Source organism: Lissotriton helveticus, chromosome 1_1, assembly GCF_964261635.1.
Source record: "Lissotriton helveticus chromosome 1_1, aLisHel1.1, whole genome shotgun sequence".
Lineage (NCBI taxonomy): Eukaryota > Metazoa > Chordata > Amphibia > Caudata > Salamandridae > Lissotriton > Lissotriton helveticus.
The window spans coordinates 1900231740-1900253543 of record NC_136057.1 but is presented as its reverse complement, the minus strand read 5'-3'; the positions used below and the strand labels follow the sequence as shown (position 1 = coordinate 1900253543).

The 21804-nt window shown below is 45.0% G+C and overlaps 1 protein-coding gene across 6 annotated transcripts in view; it reads left to right on the top strand.

Moving 5' to 3' along the window:
• SWT1 (SWT1 RNA endoribonuclease homolog) overlaps nt 1-21804 on the top strand; it is a 1000634-nt gene that overhangs the window by 36408 nt on the left and 942422 nt on the right. For 2 of the 6 annotated variants that reach the window (XM_078642805.1, XM_078642796.1), the window contains exon 2: nt 16744-16776. The exons of the other annotated variants lie outside the window; for them this stretch is intronic. The gene's annotated coding sequence lies outside the window, so the exon portion shown is untranslated. The remainder of the gene's footprint in view (nt 1-16743; nt 16777-21804) is intronic. 6 annotated transcript variants of the gene reach the window in all.

Sequence of the window (21804 nt, the reverse complement as noted above, 5' to 3'; positions counted from 1 at the left end):
AGATTCTTGTTCTATAAATATTATTAATAGCTTTCAACGGCTAGACTGCGGCGGTGGAGAGTGGGAGGGGCAGGGGTTGAAGGAGCATACACCGAACATCAGAACATGGACGGCTCAAATCTTGAATCTGATTGGAAGAAAAGTCAGCAAGAACAGAAGCATTGATGATCCGACCTATACCCGGCCTATCAGGGGCCCCAAAAGCCAAACAGTGATTAGTTAACTGAGGTGCACTCTTCTTGGCCTTGAACTCTGACCTGCAGCGGGAGAGATCAAAGGGAGCCAATACAGAAATATGACTCGGATTTGCCTACGTTATATTTGTCAAGGCCTGGTCTCCAAGGAGGACGTCACAAGGCACAGGTGTGCTAAATATTGTGGGATTGACTATAGTAGTGTATTAACCTTGTATAGTGCTGTGAAGTCTGGTGCCTCATGGTGTCTGTGTGAATTATGGTTTTGGGTGGGTGTTTAAAATGGGTCACAATCTTGAGCTCTGGGATCGAGGTTGAAAGCACCAGGAGTTTCTCACAGTGCTTGTCAGAGGGACTCAAAGTTTTTCAGACTAAATCCTTAACCAATCGTCTGTCTCTACAAATCGAACACAGCAATGCTCAGGTGTGCCAATTGTATAATTCTGTAAGAAACCGCGTCAAGGAGGTACACAGCAGGGAAAATAAAGAGAGGGCGAAAGTAAAAGAAAATGCATTCTTACAGGCAAGTGAGTATGCTGTGTGTGTGTAGTGGGGTGGTGAAGAGCAGGAAAAACAAGGAAGGGAGTACTTGCAGGGCATTTGAAAGGAGGGTGCACTTTTGATGTTAGACTGTTCATGGCTAGGGGAAGGATAGAGGTTTCCAGCTTTACTGCAGAGCCGAGGGCAGCAGTGCGTGTGTTGTGCAGTAGAGCTTAGAATATGCTGTTTGTCAGCTATTAGTATTGTAAATAACAATGCCTTGTATTTGTTTTAAAACCCAAAATATAAATAGAAGGCATTGTCATTTACAATGCCAATAGCTCAAAATCGTGTGAATGCGAGACCTATTGCATTGCAAATGCTTGTTCATCCTCTCTACACATCTGTCATCACCTTTAAAATATCTCCTATTAATTTGCTCCTCTCTTACGCTGTCCCCTCTCCTCTTTCATACAGACACATTACCACAATTATAATTTTCTTTCAGTCCCCTACTTTCCTCACACGTGTGATGCAATCACTTTAAGCCCCCAACTTTTTTGTCAGTCCACCCTATCTACTACATGCAGAACAAGCATTTGCAATGAAAATTGGTCTCGCATTTGTTAGAGTTAGAGCCATTGGCATTGTAAATGACAATATTTTTTTACCCATGTGTTTCGGATTGGATTGGAGTGGGGTGGATGTCTGTGGTGTGGAGTGGATTTATGTGGGTTGGATTGGAATTGTAAGTTGTAGAATTGTGCGTTGTGTGGTTTGGAGTGGATTTGTGTAGTGGAATTTCTACTTTGCATTCTAGGATTTGTAGTTCTGTTCAACCCATAAGAAAATCTGTACCACAAGTCCTAGAATGCAAAGCTAAAGCGTAGACCAGACGGCCTACTCACACATAGAATTGGCAAACTACAGCACTCTGCACACATCACTGTGTTCCTTTCATGTCTTACACTATAAGGTAGGCATTGTTTGTGGCCCACTGGTTTAAAAAAAGGGTATTGTGTCCTAGACAAATTGTGCAACATAAACCAATATTATTCATGAGTTAATTACATCACTATTATTGCATTGTGCTGCCTTTCAAGTTGGAGATCCATGGTAATAACTAAAAGTAAACAGTTCATTAAATAATTAAGAAAGCATGCCAATTTGCAAACTTTAGACAAAAAAATTAAATATAATCAATTTGTAGTCACAGTAGTTTAGTGGGTGCAGCATTCACATTTTTAAGGAGGGAAAACGGAAGAAAGAGAATTTCGGGTCATAATGTAATTTTGCAAAATGTTTAAACCTCTTTCTGAAGGTGTTTTAAAGCATATGTCGCGACTAGAATCTTTCCGATAGCCCAGCCAAATATCCTAGTACTGTTAAAAACAGTACGTTAGAAGGATATCAGACCTACACTCTAAGACCTGCATTTACCAGCTGTCTGTATGTGACAGATTATAGTAATGTAGCTGAAATAGCTGTGAAGGTTAATGCCCCTTTTGCAGCATTTTTATCATTTAAAAGGTCAATAATAAGAGTACAAATGTATTGGTAATGGAAACTCGTTACGTTGCCAAGTTGCAAAACTAACCCCAAGCTTTAAATAGCTGGCATTGTAAATAAAAATGCCTTATATTTATGTTTTGGTTTTTGAAACAAGTAAAACGCATTGTCATTTACAATGCCAATAGCTGAAACTCGAGGAAATGCAAGCCCTATTGCACTTTCCCTCCTTTACATCAAGGTTTGAAAACTCTTTTTGGAGGCTCTTGTTTCAATAACTGAAGTGCTCATTTACGCTAAGGTCACGAATGAAATAGTAACCTTCCACGGTAATACCACAGATATATGTTTTTTGAAAAACTTAAAAGTGCAATATTATTACATTTATGTATTGAATAAAGGAGGTGGCATACACAGCTCTCTAAGCATTTAAAAATATTTATAACAGTTTTCCGCCGTCTTTCGATTTGTAAACCACACTCGCATTCCCCTCTGATAAAACAGTTCAGGGGGTTGAATTCATATGGCAGAAGGAGCGCAGGTTACAAGTATACCACTAACATGCACGTTGAAAAAGACTACTAATCGTCGAGAGAAAATCACGTTTGGTGTGCGCTATACAAGTTACACACATCAAGTTAACTTCCATTTTCACTGCATTCCATCCCTTTGCTTGGCATAAATTATTATAAATATATAACTAACAAAACGGTTTCGGAGGGCTAAAGGGACATTTAAAGACCCGTCTAAGTTCTATCCCCTTGAAGGAACAACATGAACAACAAACAAACTTAAAGGTCTAAATCAGAAACCTGATCTGAATATCTTTCAAAATACCTACATGTCTAAAAAGTACATCAAGATAAAGAAGTGGCTAACAGTTATGAACAACAGACCAGATCGCCAAGAAAAGGGCCACCTGTAATTGCTAATCAAAACCCATTATGGATTCCCATCAATAACTTGTATGGATCAATGTTTTCATTTGGTAATCCTGCCAGGGTATTCTGTCTCTTGATCATTGAGACATACGGCATACCCCCATCTTTGGCATGGGGTAATGACCTACAATTACTAGATTAGACCAAATGATGATGATCTGATGGGAAAGTGCAGTGCAAAAAAATGAAGATGAATGTGATGGTTAAAATAGGATAGGGAGCTTTGACAAAAATTACTTTATTGGGCATACGCCCCTTCCTTGTTAAAAACAAGAACAGTGCAACAACATAAACGCAGTTTAAACAAATAGCTGCGAGAGGACCAACATGTTTCAGCCTATTATGGGAGGAAACCCAAGGCTTTCGTCAGGGTCTCTGTTCTCAAAGAATGCTACTGCCAAATTAGTGAGAAACGTGTGAAAAAATTATAATAAAAAACGCACAAGTGAATTAATAACAGTAAAGGATATATTTCTCCTACATCTGTTTCAATTCCTCCTTGGCACCTGATCCAGTGTGCCCGGGGAAAGGACCTCACCTCTTCCTGGACCTGGCTCAGGTAAATGTGAGACCCCGCTCTGTCCGTCGTTGTCCCAAACGATGACTGACTAATGCCAAAGATGGGCTCGGCATCGAGCCCTATTGCAGTTGAGTTAGCTCTCAAGGGAGGACAGAGCGGTGCACGAGCCTACCAGGCTTTGTGGACGCGCTTAGCAGGCCGGCCGAAGGCAGCACACATACAGAGACAGACGCGCAAACACAAAAACACACACACGTACACACGCACACACACACACACACACACACACACACCCTCCCTCTCTGCCGCCCCCCCTCTACCCCCACTCACCGGGCTCTTTCCCTCTGCAGGGGGTCAGTCACGGCAGCAGGCAGACTCGGTGTCTTCTCCCGGCGATCTTCAGCTGATGTGCACGCTCACGCTGCGTCTCGTGCGCGCCCACCACGCTGTTTCGCGCCCGTTTTTGTTGCTTTTCTTTTTTAGCAGTCTCGTTTTAGCTCACCCTTCACCTTTTGCACCATGTCTTTCCCTTCATCTCCTTTCTCCTGCGTTGATGTTTCCGGCGTTCATGCATTATACTAACCCCCTCGCCCAGCCCACGTCCACACAACAGAACCCCCTCCTGTGCGCCGTCGCACGGCCACGCGCATTCCATGTCCTGCACCCGGTGTTCAAACAAATGTATTTGAAGAAAGACTTGGTGAACAATAATACACTGACAATCGCATAGCATTCAATTATGACCAGCACCTTGAACTGCCAGTTAACAGGGCATGTGTTAGCACTGCTTGCCGCCACCTTTGAGATGACACGGCTCTAGCAGTGATAGTTGAATACAGAATTATTCACTTGTGCCGAGAGGCAGCAGCACCTTCATGGTCTTAATCCGAACCCAGGCTGCTTGAAGAACGCCATGCCTCCGAGCTCGGGCTGTCAGCAGCACTGCGGAGGCTCGCCTTCCCGCACCGGCAGGCTGTGATTTACTCCACTGGAGGAGCCCGTCTCTCCTCTGCTCCTGTTGTAGTCCTGCTTTGAGGCACGTGGAGGCAGGAGTGCAGCCGGTGGCCCCAACTTACCAGTGCGCGTTATCTGCTGCGGAGGGAGGCGCTTTTATAGGCACTCTCCGTGCGCGCTCGGCCTGCAGTCTCCTGCAAAAGCGCCCTCCGGGGCAGGCACAAAAGAGCAGATGCATACACCCCGTTTATTTAAAAGCTGATGAAAGGGGACAGCTCTTGTCGATGCTGTCAATCAAAGACGTAATAGAATAGATGCATTCATGCTGGAACATGCCAAGGTCCTTTCTTTGAGTGTGTCACCGCGCCACAAACTCCCTCTTTTGCTTTACGTGAGATGTTTGTGAAGGACACCCAGACACTCCTAAAACTGACTAAATGCAGGCATATCTGGATGTAACGCACCGAGACTACTACAGAAGACAAACTTTCCCCTCCCTCCTTCCTTTTCTCCCACTCATTTCTTTCTCTTTTAATGTTTCCAACTTTCTTTCCTTCCATCTCCCTTCTTTCCCTCCTCCTATGCCTTATGTTCTTCCTTCCATTCTCCTTCTTTCATCCTTTTAATTCCCATTTTCTTTCTACATTCCCTCCTACCTTCCCTCACTCTTCCTGGCATAATTTCCTCTCTCCCTATTTGTATCCTTTCTTCAGTCCTTATTTCGCTTGCTATCTTCTTCTATCATCTTTGACTTTACTCCTTTAACTGATTCTGTCACTTTCATCCTTCATGTGTGCCCCCTTCTTTTCTACCTCCTTGTGATTCTTTACCCTCGTTTTTTCCTTGCTTTTTTTACCCCATTTCCTCACTCCTTCCTTACATATCTCCTTCCTTGAGTCCTTCAATTCTTCCTTAAATCCCTATCTTCTTTCCGTCTTCCCTCCTTTCTTGCACATCCAGTATTTTATTTCAGCTCGTTCTTCCTTTTTAGGTCTCGGCAGCGAGACCTATTGTTGTTAAAATGCCTCCCAAGGGAGACAGACAGGTGCACGAGCCGCTTAGGGTATGTGGACGCGCTTTGCAGAGTGTGAGTGCAGAGTTGTGAGTGCAGAGTTGTGAGTGCAGAGTTGTGAGTGCAGGTGCAGAGCGCTGTGTGCTGTTGCGTGCAGAGTTGTGTGTGCTGTTGAGTGCAGAGCGCTGTGTGCTGTTGAGTGCAGAGCGCTGTGTGCTGTTGAGTGCAGAGTGCTGTGTATTGGCAATGTAAATGACAATGCCATTTATTTATGATTTAAAGGAAAAAAAAAAATGTCATGAGCAATGCCAATAGCTCTACCTTTAATGATGCCGAGACCATTGCATTGTATGCCTATTGCAGCCGAGTTCGCTCTCAAGGGAAGACAGAGCGGTGCATGAGCCTACCAGGGTCTGTGGACGGGCACACAGGCAGGCAGGCAGGCAGGCACGCGCCAGACACACACACACACACACAGACAGACACACACACGTACACACGTACACACGCACACACACACACACCCTCCCTGCCGCCCCCCCTCTACCCCCGCTCACCGGGCTCTTTCCCTCCGCAGGGAGTCAGTCACGGCAGCAGGCAGACTCGGTGTCTTCTCCGGCGATCTTCAGCTGATGTGCACGCCCACGCTGCGTCTCGTGCGCGCCCACCACGCTGTTTCGCGCCTGTTGATCCTCAGCTTGTGATTACTACTCCTAACCCGGACGGTCATTTTAAAACGTCGTCAGTAAATACATGCGAACTTAGAGATCACGTAAAATCACAGGCAAGACCTCTCAGCCTTCTTAACTCATGTCAGCATATCCCAACCATATGTTAATAACTATACACTATACCTAAAAGCTATTCGTTTTTACCAATGCTCCTTCAAGCCGCATTGCTTATTATGCTCTTTGATTGGTTTAAATTAGAAGCAATCTCTTAAAGATGTTTGCGAGGGAGGAGGTTTTCGGTTCGGGAGTTACAGGACTGCTGCTGTGAGACCCTCAGACGTTTAAAACCGAAATAAAAGGCCACTGCTGTGCCTGTTGCCCAACCGCCAGCTGTTCCACTTGTCCGAGAAGAATGTGCCCCCGCTGCGGCAGCAGGTTTGGTCTACACGTGTGACAGAATCTCCCGCGCGGTCATGTTGTGAGAGTCTGGATGAAAGCTGCTAGGCCTGGAAGCCAGCATTCAGGAGGGCCGGGGGCATTCGAACCAAGTCTCCAACTGATCACCCAGGAGGACATTTACTCTCGTCTCCCACCAGGTCAGGCACAGGTGAATAATACTGCCATTTTGCCTGCTCCTCTGCATTTGATTCCCCATTTTATTAACTACGCTTTAAATCGTGTGTTTCCTCATTTCTAAACACTTTGCTATGGAATCTCACACCCGACCCCAGGTCTGCCCAGTAGAACGGCGCTCACTTCATCCCTCTATGAGGGAGAAGGTGAGTGCGAGTGCAGAGTGTGCAGAGTGTGAAGTAGTGAGTGCATAGTGTGAGTGCAGAGTTGTGAGTGCAGAGTTGTGAGTGCAGAGTTGTGAGTGCAGAGTTGTGAGTGCAGAGTTGTGAGTGCAGAGTTGTGAGTGCAGAGTTGTGAGTGCAGAGTAGTGAGTGCAGAGTAGTGAGTGCAGAGTAGTGAGTGCAGAGTAGTGAGTGCAGAGTAGTGAAGAGTGGTGTGTGCTGTTGAGTGCAGAGTAGTGAAGAGTGGTGTGTGCTGTTGAGTGCAGAGTAGTGAAGAGTGGTGTGTGCTGTTGAGTGCAGAGTGGTGTGTGCTGTTGAGTGCAGAGTGGTGTGTGCTGTTGAGTGCAGAGTGGTGTGTGCTGTTGAGTGCAGAGTGGTGTGTGCTGTTGAGTGCAGAGTGGTGTGTATTGGCAATGTACATGACAATGCCATTTATTTATGATTTAAAGAAAAAAAAGAAATGTCATGAGCAATGCCAATAGCTCTACCTTTAATGATGCCGAGACCATTGCATTGTAAATGCTTGTAATTCATTGTCCATAGTTTGTTCCCTACCCTAGTACATGCTTGGTCTGAGCTTGCTGGGTGGTGCACCAGCACAGCTGACAATCTCATGCATCAGTATTTTAGTTTTCAGATACTGAAATGAGCAGGTCATTTTGTATTGTGACAGATTTGCTATACCAACACTATTCCCATGTCACTCACTAAAAATGATGATAGACACCTTGTCTCGAAATTCATTATGCACATATAGTGGGCAGAGGATCCTGACTTGCCTCTAGGTTTACTAAGGGTGTTGTCTGTCGGGAATGGAGGGGTCTTTCGTTGTTAAAAGTTCGTTTTGGAAACTATTACTTCTAGCAAATGATACCCCATGCAGTGAAATAAAGTAATCTACTAATGTGAAATTCTCCCACATTAAAAAACACGATTTTGAATTTTGAAACGTATTTGTTCTGTGTTTACATGAAGTTTGGTGCACAGTTTGCATTCCAAATATTTAGCTGGCTTATTTCGTAATCAGGTGTTTACAGCCGAGTCTGTCTCATGGCTCGACTCTCCCTAATAATTTGCTGGCTTGCCCACCTCTAGAGAGAGAAACAGGATTGCACTCAAGTGCGTTTGAGAAAGGCTGGTGCTCGCAAATATGATGTGTCGTGCCATTGGTATTTTTGAAGCTGGCAAATTTCCTGCAAGCATAGTTTATAAATCTTAATTTTCCAGCTTAATCACTATTGCAAAACCAAAACACTCAATGTTGGATGCTCTCCCTCCCTGCTCTCCTGTCAGTCCACACCTCAAATGCAGATAAGCAACCATTCTTGGCTTGTGTTGCTATTTTTTTTACACATATTTTTTATCATTAACAGTCGGGAAGAGCATGGCACCAAAAGAGTAAGAGGCGCCAATGATGTTTTAATTCAATAAGGAGCAGTATTGAGGAACCTCAATTACTGTGGGAGCAGCGTGTGCGCTGCTGCACAGACCGAGGGTGCTATGAGAAGGAAGGGTGTACATACTTTAAAGGGAATATAGGTTATGCCTCTTGATTGAGTGGCTTACTGATTCACCATTTGGGAGATTACTTTAGTGGAAATTAAGAAGTATTAAGAAACCAGTCTCACCATCTGCCTCTCTTACGTCATCACTGCTGAATTCTCAAAACTGGATTTAAGAACAGCTAAGAATGCAATAGATAGTTCAAGGGCCTTCTAGCATTTCCTAGTAAGCTTTCTAGTGCAGAAGTAACTCCTTCGTGCTGCAGATACTATAGAACTAAGGCGGCTAACATGACTGTGATTGTAACAGTGGTCGAAGTGGGGGGAAAAAGTTAGGGAATTGTTGGCGGAGAATCAGAGGGTGGGAATAACCTGGGTCTGGGGGCGGAGTCAGAGGGGTGGCCAGAAAGAGCAAAACATCTCAATTTTTAGTATTTGTTTGTCATTTCACGGACCAGTTGCAGCTTATGTTATTTAATTCAACAAATGAATACACATGTTTATTTAAGGTTTAATATGAGTTATTGACATTAAAATACATTCACAAAGCGGAATATGTTTCCAATCACAGAATGTCCCAAATATGCTTAAAGTGGAATCGCAAGCCATTTGTCTCCGAGCCATGCAGTTTCTCTCATCAGAACTTCTCCATTTTTACACAAGAGCAGTTCGAACATGAATGGCAAAATATCCTAATTTGCAAATGTTTTCCACATAATTATGGCTCTGCCATATTTGCCATATAATACATCATCTGCTGCATAGTCTGACAATTTTAACAAAAAACAAGCATTTGCAATGCAGTAGGTCTAGCATTTGTGAGAGTTTAAGCTATTGGCATTGTAAATGACAATGCCTTTTATTTATGTGTGTAGAAAAGCTGCAAGTGGTGCGTAACCACACACTTTGTACTTATAGTTCTTGCTTATGAGAAGCAAGGCTGGCAGTAAAAGACACGTAGTTTCTGCCAACATTGCTTTTCGTGAGCAAAGAGTGAAAATACAAAGTGTGTGTTTATGCACCGTTCTGCTGGTTTTTAAACAATATAAATAGAAGACATTGGTATTTACAATGCAAATAGCTCAAACACTCGCCAATATGTGACCTATTACATTGCAAATGCTTGTTCATTTTGGGTAGCATCTCAGCACCTGAAAGCATTTTGCATTATTGTTGATATTACCACGGAGACATTCGGTAATTAAAAGCACCAAATCGTGACTACACATGTCAGCAGCCATATTGCAGCCACGTTTTAGGGGCAGGCAGGCACATGCAGCATTGACAACAAAAAACAAGCATTTACAATGCAATAGGTCTCCCAGCTTTAAAGTTTGAGCTATTGGCATTGTATATTACAATGTGTTACATTAACTTGTTATCAAACTCTGAATTGTTGTATAAAGATGATTTGCAAACTGTCAAATGTTGCTGAATAGTAAGCAACGTTGTGAATAATATTGTTTGCTAGTCATCCTTGGGTACCAGAGTACTTCACTTGAGGCAGCTCACTACTCTGCACTCACTACTCTGCACTCACTACTCTGCACTCACTACTCTGCACTCACTACTCTGCACTCACTGCTCACTACTCTGCACTCACTACTCACTACTCTGCACTCACTACTCACTACTCTGCACTCACTGCTCACTACTCTGCACTCACTACTCACTACTCTGCACTCACTACTCTGCACTCACTACTCACTACTCTGCACTCACTACTCTGCACTCACTGCTCACTACTCTGCACTCACTACTCACTACTCTGCACTCACTACTCTGCACTCACTACTCTGCACTCACTACTCACTACTCTGCACTCACTGCTCACTACTCTGCACTCACTACTCACTACTCTGCACTCACTACTTTGCACTCACTACTCACTACTCTGCACTCACTACTCACTACTCTGCACTCACTACTCACTACTCTGCACTCACTACTCGGCACTCACTACTCACTACTCTCCATTCACTACTCTGCATTCACTACTCTGCGCTCTCTGTAAGCTCACTGAAAAGTTTAGTTGTGCTATTGAATGGTCAAAGATCCTCTGTTCAATGGTACTCATTTTATCGACCTTAGAAGGATGAAAAGCCATGTAAACTCATGTGGAATCAAACAAGTGAACATGTGAGTATAGGAGAGCAAACACAGATCCTTGGAGTAGGCACATTAGCTCCTTTGGCCACCAGTGTAATACATAACTGTTACTATACCACATGACCCAGTAAGATAACGGTGTTCGGACAGTGTAGTGACACACACAGTAGTGTGTTTTACTGCTACTGCCTGTCTTCAGAGCAGCCTGTGACCGAAAAGGGGGCTCTCTGTAAGCTCACTGAAAAGTTTAGTTGTGCTATTGAATGGTCAAAGATCCTCTGTTCAATGGTAAACATTTTATCGACCTTAGAAGGATGAAAAGCCATGTAAACTCATGTGGAATCAAACAAGTGAACATGTGAGTATAGGAGAGCAAACACAGATCCTTGGAGTAGGCACATTAGCCCCTTTGGCCACCAGTGTAATACATAACTGTTACCATACCACATGACCCAGTAAGATAACGGTGTTCGGACAGTGTACTGACACACACAGTAGTGTGTTTTACTGCTACTGCCTGTCTTCAGAGCAGCCTGTGACCGAAAAGGGGGCTCTCTGTAAGCTCACTGAAAGTTTAGTTGTGCTATTGAATGGTCAAAGATCCTCTGTTCAATGGTACTCATTTTATCGACCTTAGAAGGATGAAAAGCCATGTAAACTCATGTGGAATCAAACAAGTGAACATGTGAGTATAGGAGAGCAAACACAGATCCTTGGAGTAGGCACATTAGCTCCTTTGGCCACCAGTGTAATACATAACTGTTACCATACCACATGTCCCAGTAAGATAACGGTGTTCGGACAGTGTAGTGACACACACAGTAGTGTGTTTTACTGCTACTGCCTGTCTTCAGAGCAGCCTGTGACCGAAAAGGGGGCTCTCTGTAAGCTCACTGAAAGTTTAGTTGTGCTATTGAATGGTCAAAGATCCTCTGTTCAATGGTACTCATTTTATCGACCTTAGAAGGATGAAAAGCCATGTAAACTCATGTGGAATCAAACAAGTGAACATGTGAGTATAGGAGAGCAAACACAGATCCTTGGAGTAGGCACATTAGCTCCTTTGGCCACCAGTGTAATACATAACTGTTACCATACCACATGTCCCAGTAAGATAACGGTGTTCGGACAGTGTAGTGACACACACAGTAGTGTGTTTTACTGCTACTGCCTGTCTTCAGAGCAGCCTGTGACCGAAAAGGGGGCTCTCTGTAAGCTCACTGACTCCTAGCAGTCACTGCAAACCATCCTGAGTGCTCGGTGGCAGCTATATAAGGTATATAAATATTCCATTGCCACCAGTTGACCCCGTGATACTCCGGTCCTAATGGAAGCAGCCCCTTTGAAAGTCAGCAGTATAGTATTATATTGATATAGCTCTCCCTGCCAGTGTACCTCCCTGAACCCGCGGCGCGCGCCGGTATATAGGAGTGCAGCTGACCTGCTGTGGCTGCTATTAATAAATACAATTGATGCTTCATCGTTCTGAGCTGCCTGTGCCCTCTGCCTTTAGTGAGCTGTGCAGCCGCTGCCTGGCTGCTTCTGCTCTGTTTTCAGCCTTGGCTGGCAGCGATGGGGTTAACGCTGCTCAAGCAGGAGTAGTGTTCGCCGCTGGATCTGGAAAGCGCATGCGTGCAATCACACGCATGCGCGCTAAACGGCCAGAAGTGGGATCACAGACCGGCAGAGACGGGCAGCGGGCAACGAGAGGAGAAACCGGCGGAATCCAAGGACTGCACGGAAGAGAACAGGACCGGACAACTTAGTTGTAGGAGGTAGGAGGGGGTATCGGTGCACGTGTGTGTGTGTGTATGCTCGTGTGTGTATGTATGTGTGCGACGGCGGGGGGGCCTCGGCGCACTCGTGTGTGTGTGTATGCATGGGAGAGTGTGTGTCTCTGTATGTATGTATGTATGTATGTATGTATGTATGTGCGTGCGTGCGTGCATGGGTGCTCGTGTGTGTGTCTGTGTGAATGCGCATGCGTGTAGGAGCTTCCCAGGAGACAGCAGCTGGCCACAGCGCTCGTTCGCGTGCGCGTGGCCAGCTCTAATCGCCTCCTCGGAGAGAAAATGCGCGCGCCAGGTGCTGTCTCCTGGGAAGCAGAGTCAGCGACAAAAGATCTCCTGGCGGACACAGCGCTGACGCGCTGTTAAACGCCAGGAGACCTAATGAACGGTTTTTAAAAACGAAAACATTTATTTTAAATTTGATGGTGCCAGTGCCTATTACTTGCTGAACAATTGAAAAATGCACCAGATGATTCATGGGCGGGAAAAGACTGCTACCTCAAAACCAAAAGTTAGCACAAATAACTGGGACGTATCGTTGCTATTCACATGCCTCACACTGCCGTCTTAAAGTGGTACATGAGAACGAATAACCATTATGAAAGTTATCCACTGTTAATTAAAATGTTTGATCAAGTAATATTTATCTGTGCTAGATGTAATAGACCCCAATACTGAGAAACCCCCCTACCTCATGTAGACCTTGGTGTGCTTGCTGTGCTGTGCTTGTGTGGTCGTATATCTTTAGCTGGGGATAATGTGTAGCCCCGTGTTTACATCTTATTCTGGGATAAGCACAGGTTCAGATCAGATTTATTTGTAAGGAAGCTGCAGGAATTATACTGCGTCACCTTCTCTTCCAACCCTCGCTATAGATGTATACTATATATAAACACATGCATATATTCTCCCATGGTGCCTTTTTTCAGCTGCACCACCTATTCTATTCGAAAGGGCTCAAAGCAGTGTGAGCCAGCCTCCCAAATGGTGGTTCCTTTGGTTGTGATTGAAACGGGGCATATTCGCTCACATCCTCTGTTACAAATGTTACACTTGCTGACACAGCGGGCACCACCACGCTGCCCTATTTTGTTTATTCCTAATAATTGACCTTTTTCTGACGGGAGCCCGAAATGAAGACCATTGTTGTAGTGCCTTTGCATTGCAGCTGTTGTGCTTGTTTAATATTTATTTTGTTGTTGTTTCTGAGTATTGAACTGGTTTCTGTGGAGTCTTTTTGCATGTTTTTTTTTTTACTTGTGATTCTACCTAGAAAGCGTTGAGGTGTCCTGCCTCTGTTCTCTCTTTCACGGAGCAGGGGCTGCTCTTCTGGGGTAAAAGTGTTTGCTAAATTCATAGGACCCAGCAACGCGCCCGTTTCAGTGTACAAACACACAACTGGTGGTGTTACATAAGCTTCATCTTCATTTATATAAAAAAATCTCTCATCTGCTCCAAAAACGTAAACTGAGATGTGTAACCTCCCGCCAGCTTATTCAAAATGTCAGGAGGGGCTTAATAGGCACCGCCCTTGAAGGGGCTGATGCACGCCCACACCCGTACTCACCCTACAACTCCAAGAGACATCAGCTGGGACTAATACGCCTGCAGGGGAAATAGCTGCATCATTTTTACTCTTTAGAAATCTGGTGACATCCATCTAAAAATAAACCAGTACTTTTACAGGTTCATTGCTGTTGTTGCTCCCGCCGCTTCCTCGAGATCGGGCGTCACCGCTAACACCCAGAAGCGTGTTGCGGAGAAGGTTGTGCAGTACCACGTCTGGATCGGTTACTTCTTCAACTCCGCTAAGCTGCCTTTGCTGATGCCGGCGACTGCACAGTTATGGGAAAAACAAAGCTGCGAGTGCTGCGCACGCCCAGATACTTTAATTTATGGCGCCCGTGTCTGGGCACGATAATTGAAAGCATATGGCAGGGACTGCTCGTAATAGACACCAATAGGCCAGGGGCAGAGCTATGCGCACGCCTCTGGCCTATTGGTGTCTATTTCACAAAACAACACGCAGGAAAGGCCAATAGCAGGCCGCAAATAGAAAATCACACGCATGAGCGTGTGCATTTTCCAGGTACATTTTGAAAACCCAGACAAAAGGACTCTCGCTGCGTGAACACTGCTGCGCAGTATATCGCTAGGCGCGAGACCTAACTGCTGCGCGAACACTGCTACGCAGTGTATCACTAGGTGCGAGACCTAATAATGTTTGTAGCTCAAGTGAATCAAAATTTACTAGAAAAATGTGCCTTGTATTGCTGAGAAGAGGTGGGTCCTTTGCAAAGGTTGACTAGTCACCTTTATCACTGCATAATTCACTGGTACTAATGAGGCAACATCTTTGCAGAGACTGTTAGTATGTGTAAAATGTCAAAATAATAAATTACCAGAAAATGTACCTCATTAGGCTACAGCCTTTTTTTGCTGCATAATTTAGTCAACACTGCGTCATAATTATTTTCTCCATTGTTGCATAATTCCAGTGGCCCCAAAGCAGACAGCCAATGTTAAAAGTGCTTGTGCATAAAGCAGAGTGACTGTGAAGTTTGCAAACTTAGTTCGGTGTGCAAGCAAGTCCTGCATTGGCAATCCCTGGTAAGTTGCACTACTACTGTGGAAACAAGCCCAATGAAGGTACCAATAAGTGAGGCAGACTGGCCGCAAGGTTCCTTTGACCGCAGTGACAGGGTCACGGTTGCTCCAGGATGTGCTGCTTCGTAGGCCTACCCGCAAAACTGGAGGTGTACTTCAGTATGGATTGTTGTGGACAGGCCTTCAAGGTTAACCGAAAAAATATCAAAAAAGGGGAGTGAAGAGGTGGTGCAGAACTACACCAAGGGGGGCGCGTCCTCCTCTCCTGAAAGTACAAATAATCAACAAGGTCCACCTTACGTAGAGTTAGTGTATAACCAGGTGTTCATGGAATACACAATATGTGTTAAAATACCCCTCACACACCAAAAGGGCCCTTGGTGTCATGCTTCATCATTGGGGTCTTCCCGCCCCGCTGCGGGACGGGGCAGTGCTGCGACAAGCAACCACGCTGGAGCACCTTTTATTATGAGTGTGCTATGTGAGTGAATGGGAGTGAGTGTCAGTAGGGTCAGGGGTGATAATAGATAAGTGATGTTAAAAAATACCTGGCCTAGTGGTAGAAAAGACTTTTTAATAAACACTGGCTGGTATTGTTAAAAAAAAAGTGTGAAGCGGAGAGAAAAAGTAGGTTAATGGACTTACTCTCCTGTGCGGGTCAACATGTTTAGGGGCCTCAAGCCCCTTCGTCAGGACCGGAGGCTGATCCCCCTGTCACTCACTAATGTTTTACCACAAAGATATAGGGTGTATGTACTAAGAATAATGATCAATGTGTATAGATATAATTTATAAATATACGTATTCCTGGCTATATCAGTAATGCTGATGTAATATGCTCAGGATGTTTGGAGTCAGTTCCCCATGAGCCAACTCTGGAGCGAAGGGTAAAATGAGGATCCAAATCAACCCCCAGCACCGCGGTGCTTCCTCCTTCGTCCGTGGCTTCCGTGATAAGCCACGGACGAAGGAGGAAGCATCGCGGTGCTGGGTGTTGATTTGGATCCTCATTTTACCCTTCGCTCCAGAGTGAAAAAGCAAACACTCATAGGGAATGCTAGATTAAGTAAAACATGTCAAATGTAAGCTAGAACAACATGGTTACCTAAATACTTTTACAACTCCTTATTCTGAAATCAATGAGTGTTTTTGCCTGAAAGGTTAAGTTTATGGTTACAGGGCCCGGAAGGGACCTGTTTCAATGTCCATTGCTTATATCCTTACAAAACGTAAGCAGCATGGTTTAAAAAGACCACATCCCTGAATATAGAGTTGCAGTTTACATTTTATAAACTAAAATAAAGAAAACAGTTGATAAGGATGACAGTAAGCGTTTTCCACTCCACTCATCAACCAGGTATTGCAGTACTTCCAGGAGTGGTGCCCTTCCTCACCCGGAGAAAACAATGTTCAAAGAAAGATGAGAAAACAAAAGTAGCTCTTCACTAGCAAACTCTGTAAAGTTGTGCTTATGTGTTTGGGTGTGAATAAAATCAACCTGGCCACTTTGCAACCATTCTGTCTTGCTTTCTTTAGTTATTTTTCATATTTTGAAAAAAAAATCCTCTCTCTCCTGAGGCTGCACTTTGGAATAGAAAAATGTCAGAAAATGACGACATTTCCAGCTAAAGTGTTTTTCTTGTTTGCGTTCATTTCACAGGGGAACAAGGAAGGAAAGGAGAAGAAAGAGAGGGTAAGAGCCGTTTCTTGAAGTCATGGTTTTCATTCAGCAAGTGAGGAGGAGCGAGACAGAGACAGAAAAAGAGGGAAGAAGAGGAAGAAAGAGAGAAGGGGAGTGGGAGTGGGGTAGCTGCCAGCAGGAGAGGTCGACACTGCCCTTGTCTTGTCTCAGCAAGAAAGAAGATACCAAGTCCTTTTCCTTCTCTGCCCACCCCACCCAATCCCTTACAGCCACGAACGGCAGAGCCTTATCTATAGGCATAAGATATTTCTGCTGCCCTGGGACGCATTTTTTAAATTAAGTAGAGAAACAGATTCTATTAATTTGATAAAGTAGGGGCACGCGGTGCCCTGCTGACCCCTCCCACTTCGACTACTGAGTTGTAACAGGAAAATTATGAGAGAGGCCCCCTAACTTTAGGAACAGCAACCTCGCCAGCAATATCTGTCAGGAATATAGGGAGGCCTATGAAGTTTATGTTAACTGAATTATTTAAAAGGAAAGTTGCCAAGCACAAGCAGAGAAGGGTTTCTATATTTTTCATAGTATTCTATGTATTAAGTACATTAGGTATGTGGCATAGTATAGACTTAGTCCCGAAGAGCAGCAGAGCCTGTTACACAGAAGCTTTTTACTGCAGCACGTACGGTATTCTGTATGTTACTAAGTACAAAAAGTTCATTTTTCAAAGTCCATAATTCCAATTTCATGTACTGAAAGCAACTGAAAGACAATGGAGAGCCATTCCATCAGCTGCCCACCTCAAATTGCTAAGAAGCAAGAGAAATTCCTATTATAGAAAGATTCGAAGATCAAAAGCTGACTTAATTTGTCAGCAATTAGATCAAGCCAAGAATCGTCCCTAAAGACCATCGAAATAATCAAAGCTCCATCTAAGGGTGTCTCCCACTCCCCCCAAGCTAATTCTGAATCACTTCCCAATTGCGAGGAGCTTGCATCCTTTTTCACAACAAAGACTGAAAACTTAAAGACAGACCTACTGGGTGCAATCTATTGGCTTTACCAATGCTTGTTCGTGAAGTATTCATGCTTACTTGTGCCTCACAAGGGCAGACTCTGCCTCACATGGCCATGTGCCACATACCAGGGACGGACATTTAAGTAATGCTTCATTCCCACTAAAAACCACAGATGCCCACCAATGGTTTTATTCTGATGTCATCAATGCTCACCATATGCCAGAGGTGTGGACTAGATGCTTAGGTGACATCTAGATATCATGGATGCCCATTATATTCTGGGATTTGCCATAGTATGATCAGCATAACCACAGAATGGCAGCTGTGGGCACCAAGTGCCAAGTGTAGTTGCCAGATGAAAGGCAAGGCAAGATTCCAAGGGTAACCACAATATGCCAGGAGTTACCAGTCCTTATTAGGTAGGGCAACCATAAACATATACATGCACACTTACGTATTCACTCACTTATTTTTCCCTCCGTTCTCGGAAGCTCATTCCTTGTGTGTCCAGAATCTTTTTCCAGGCCTGATGCACAGCAGTGCAGGCCCTTGTGTGGTATTCCTTGCACTGTCTGTTAATACATACTTTGTGTCGAAACTGGGGCCTCCTCTTTGATGGGCTGAAGTTCTAACAGAGTGTGATAGCCATAAAGGTCCTGCAACACAGCTTGTATTTTAGCCTTTAATTTGGTGTGAAGCTCTGAAAGTACTCTATCCAGAAAAAATCTCACCTAAGGAAGGGAAGCCAGTAGAGCTCTTATTTTACCCTAGTCTCGTAGTTCATGTTATTGATCCAAGGAAGACTACTTTATATGTTAACCTTTGGAGACTTGAAGTGCCCAATGGCTCAAAAGGCAGACTATTTCAAATCAAAACCAAAGGGGATGATGGACGGAGTGTTGAACATTGCAAGCACTCACCCCCAGTCAACTGATATGGGAGTAATCCTTCATCATTCTTTAGCTCACCCCAGTTCAGACATGGCCATATGCAAATCAGTCTGACCCTGTGCCTCATGGGAACAGTCCAGCCCGAACTGACAAGCCATGTCTTCCATGGACCGCAAACAAGCATCCTGGGACCGGTTTCTGGCTAATTAACTGTCATTAGCGAGGCTAGCTTGAATCCAGTGGGAAAGTGAGCAAGGTACCCACGTCTGGGCATACCCTGACCACTTCGGGCGAACAAAGCAAAACCAAAGGGGATGATGGACAAGTGTTGAACATTGCAAGCACTCACCCGCAGTCAACCGATCTGGGTTTAATCCATCATCATTCTTTAGCTCACTCCGCCACCCCAGTTCAGACATGGCCATGGATGCTTGTTTCCAGTCCAGGAAGGACCTGGCTTGGCAGTTCGGGCTGGACTGTTCCTATGGGGCACAGGGTCAAGACTGATTTGCATATGGCTGGGTTCAAACTGGAATGGCATGGTGAGCAAAAAAACGATGGATTTAGGCCCAGATATCTGTACTGGGGTAAATGTATTTTATTTATTGATTTGTTTTATAGAGCACGAACTTGACCCGTTAGGGCATCAGAGCGCTTTACAGGAAAACATAGTCATGTACAGAGTAGGTATAGCATCATCCAGTTACGGATCGAAAGAAGGAGGACAGGGTGCAGGGTACATAAGGGAGAAGGGGCACGTATTTACAGAATAAATATCCAAATAATCAAGATGAGAACATATTTACAGATTACGTTTACCAATGTTTGTGGCAAGGCCCCAAGCTTCTGATGGGGTGAGCTAGCTAATCTGAAGAGAGACAATAGAAGGCAATAGATCAAGGCTGTGGTGGTGGCAAAGTTTAAACGAGATATTTGCTCATGAGGAATGATTTGGCATCCTTTTTGAAGCGAGTCAGAGAGGGTATTCTTCTGATCTCTGGTGGGAGAGAGTTTCATATTCCTGGGGCAGCCCCGGAGAAAGCCCGGTTGCAGGTTTTTTTTCCCGAAAGCATGCAGGTTGGAGCAGGAGGTCTCTGGCAGATCGGGAGTTTCTGATTCCTCCGGAAATCACAAGTTTCTGCCTCGGATATGCTGGTGAGTTAGAATATAAGGCCTTGTGCGTGATGCATGCTACTTTGAGCTGTATTCTTGTCTCCAGGGGAAGCCAGTTGAGAGCTTTCAAGTGTGGGGAATGTGTTCGTATTTCCTAGTGCCAGTGAGTAGTCTGCAGGCCGCGTTCAGGCAGGCTTTTTGAAGGGGCCAGGGAGATCTTGGGTAGACAGGAGATGGTAGAGCAGCTGTATTTCAGTCTAGAGATGACAAGTGCTTGGATTGCTATTTTTAGGTCGAGAGAATTGAGGAAGGGTTTCAGTTTCCTAAGATAGCTCAAGTGAAATCCGGCTGATTTGGCCATTGAATTGATGTGGACCCGCATGTTCAGATTGCTGTCGAGGGTGATTCCCAGGGATTTGTCCGAATCTACTATGGTTGGTGGGCAATTCAGGGCTGTGATAGCCTTAACCCATGATTGAATCTCAGGGTTGGTGTTAGGTGGGGCGACCAGGAGAAATTCCGTTTTCTTTGCGTTGAGTTTGAGTTGATTGGATGCGAGCCATTGGACAGTGAGTTACAAGGCTTCGTTCAGGGAGAGGATCTCTTCGAGAGATGAGGTTTTGATGTAGATCTGAGGGTCATCAGCGTACATATGATAGGAGATATTAGCAGTGCGTAGTACTTCGGTAAGCGGTTCCAGATAAAGATTGAAGAGGGTGGGGGAAAGTGTTGATCCTTGAGGGACTCCACCCGTGACAGGGGGTGGTGCAGATAGGTTGCCGTTGACAAGAAATCTCTGGGACCGGTTATGGAGGAAGGATCTGAACCACTCTAGAACAGTGCCATCTAAACCCATCCTGAATTTGAGGCGCTCAAGTAGCTTTTCATGGGTGACCGTGTCGAAGGCCGATGATAGGTCCAGGAGGATTAGGAGACAGGTTTTGCCTTGGTCAAGGGCTTGGAGAGCATCATCAATGATTTGGAGCATAGTGGTTTCGGTGCTGTGCCCTGGTCTAAATCCAGATTGGAAGTCATCAAGCAGGTGGAAGTTGTTGGTGTGTTGAGTTAGCTGCTGTTGCACACATTTCCCCATCACTTTGGCTAAGAGGGGGATGTTGGAGATGGGTCTGAAGTTGTCGGGGGAGGCTAGATCCAATGATGGCTTTTTCAGAATGGGGAGGACTTGGCCGGCTTTTAGAGAGTTGGGCATCGTTCCTTGCCTGAGCGAGGCGTTAATTATTGTAGTCCAGCTAGGAATAATGGATTGGGCGACAGCAGCTAGGCAGTTGCAAGGAAGCGGGTCATTAAAATGGTTATTAGTGTTTAGGGAAGATAGGATTTTGGACACAGAGTCGTCGTCATAGAGTTTGAAGTCAGTCCAGTGAGCATGGTTTTTGGGTGAAGCCTCTGGGGGCGATGTGTCTGGAGAATGCAGGTCGAGAGGTGTTTGGGGGTATGTGATGGAGTTGAGTTCATTTCCGAGGGCTGAGATTTTGGCAGCGAAAAAGGAGGAGAATTCCTCTGAGGATATAAGAGATTTGGGAGTTTCTTTTGACGTTTTGGCCAATTTGTTGGATTGGTGTTTGACCAGTTCGAAGAGCTTTTGGGGTCTGTTCTTGGCCTTCCCTAGTGCAGTTCTGAAGAAGTCTTTTTTGAACTTGAGTATGTTCCTTTTGTAGGCATTTCTGGCCTGGCAGAGGAGTTTTAGATGGGCGGCAGAGGGGTGCTGCCTCCAGGATCTTTCAGCTTGTCGGAGGACTCTCCTCTTGTTGTTAAGGGATCCCGTGAACCAGGGGTTTCTGTCTTTGATTTGGGTTCTTTTCAACTTTAGTGGGGCTAGATCATCCAGGATGTTTGAGATAGACGCAGAATAGTGATCATTGAGGTCGCTGAGTGTTGTGATATGAGAGGGAGGTCGGATTTGCAGCGAGCCTCAAGTTCTCTGCGGTCTAGGTTCTTAGTGTCTCTGATCCAGCGTTTAGGAATCACCGGTTGCGATGCCCTAGTCTTGTGGGTGCCAGGTAGGAGAAAGGTGATGGCGTGGTTGTCGGACCAGT